Raw genomic sequence first — 2,042 nt, 5'->3', positions numbered from 1 at the left:
CACTGTATGTTTTTTATTGTCACTATCACTACAATTATCTGTACCTGAAATAAAAAGGTATTTAAAAAATAGTTTAATTTACTATAACTAGTGTATGTAAATACTTTCAGTTGCTAGTACAATAGAGTGCAAATTAATTTCAAGATATGTTTCTAATTATCCAATTTATTCCGATACTCTGCTATGTTAACTTCATGTAAATGTCAAAGCGATCAAATCGAACATGCCACAATTATTTTGATAATGTTAGGAATGTATTTTGTAGGTGTTGGACAAATGCAATCTGCTTTTGCTTTTTATGTTGCGCTGTACTTAGGTTACAATTCTCAAATGAAAATCATAAATGGTTTGTGATTTCGTAATTTTTGGCATTTTTATTTCAAGGGCCATTTAACACTAGTATTCTATAGTTCATGCATAACAGGGAATGATAAATTTCATTGTTCTGAACTGCCAGGAAGCAGTATATGTACTTTTAAATTAACTAGTTGAAAATAGTTAACAGTGGCTTATGAGGGCATTAATGATATTTTTACTAAGTTGTGTATTTATAAATATCAAATTATGCAAATATGATGACTTGCTGTGACTAAATGAAAGATTACTTAGCTACTAGCAAGTTACCAGGTATCTTATGTGCTTTAAGAAATGCCAGAATACATGTGCTCGCATATCACAACCAATGTTCGAAATACAGTAGAACCCCGATTTAACGAAGTGCTACGGTTACCGAAAATGTTTACTCTAAATCGATGTTTCGTTAAATCCGATGTACCGATTTTCAATGACCCCCGCACTCATAATCGCGTACCTACGTTTCCATATCTTAGACAGGGTCGACGCTGATATCTTGTGCTGCCGTGCTATCTCAGACTTCGTCAACTTTCCATCTTCAACGTTTTTGATCTCGCTCGTACGGCCCCCGTTTCGTACGTACACCTCGGTCGTACATACAGATTTTTAGAAACCGTGAAAAATGAGTCATAAAAAAAAGTTTAAAAATATGTAAAGTGTAAGAAATACGTTAAAGTTTATTAAAATACAGTCACAACCTGCAGCGTTTATAACAAAAACGAGCTACATACACATTGCGTCACAGTAAAAAATTTAAAAAAAAAGGCCGCAAATTGATGGAAATTTACCGTCCATAGCGCGCCGTACGCGGAGAAAGGTCATTGTACTCGGTCAGCTGCTGTTACGGTGCGGCGTGGCCGCCGGCTGATTCTCTTTGTTCGCTCAGCTGCGCAGCACTTATAGAAAACTTATTTCAAAAACTAAACACCGCGCACAAAGCTCTTACTGAGAATATAGAGCTGTAGCAAATCGTATGTATTCGGTACTGAGTAACGGGTGCGCCATCTAGTAACGAGTAACGAAACGTTACACACGGCTGCATCTCGTTAAGGCCTTTTCACAATACCGCGATGCGACGCGATCTGGCGATGCGATGTAGCGAAGGCAGCGACGTAAATATATGTCGCCAGCTAGTGCACTTCATAACAGCGCGACGCGATCGCCATGCAGCTGGCGAAAAAAACCGAACCAGCCTGCACTCTGCTGGGGATATTTTACAACATGGTTGTAAACAAAAGTTTTTGGCGGTAATATTCAGATTGTTGTTATTATATTTGTACACTGACTGACTGGTAGAAGCATTTAATTATGGATAGGAATCGCGAAGCCCATAATATATTTATACCCAAGCATTATTTTTCTCCGTCTGGTTACAATATTTGTTACTAGAAACATCGTACAAACACAGCATTTTCTGAACTTCAACAATCAGAGGCTCTTCAAAACTCATTTCAATTGAACAAAATCCACGTGTTGTTTACTAACATTACTTAGATGCATCAATACATCGTTTCTTAACTCTTGTTTTCAGTTCTTCTTCTTCTTTACCACAATATTGTTTCTGATTGGCTGTTATTTCTGACGTCATTAGCGACATCGCCGAAGTGACGAAACAGCCTCGTCGCCAAGTGAGCTGTCGCGCATCGCGGGCGATGTAGTTGTGATTGGCTGGTTTGGTATGACGTCAC

The sequence above is a fragment of the Bacillus rossius genome, chromosome 6 (genome assembly GCF_032445375.1).
Source record: "Bacillus rossius redtenbacheri isolate Brsri chromosome 6, Brsri_v3, whole genome shotgun sequence".
In the NCBI taxonomy this organism is placed as follows: domain Eukaryota; kingdom Metazoa; phylum Arthropoda; class Insecta; order Phasmatodea; family Bacillidae; genus Bacillus; species Bacillus rossius.
Note: the sequence above shows the minus strand (reverse complement) of the source record.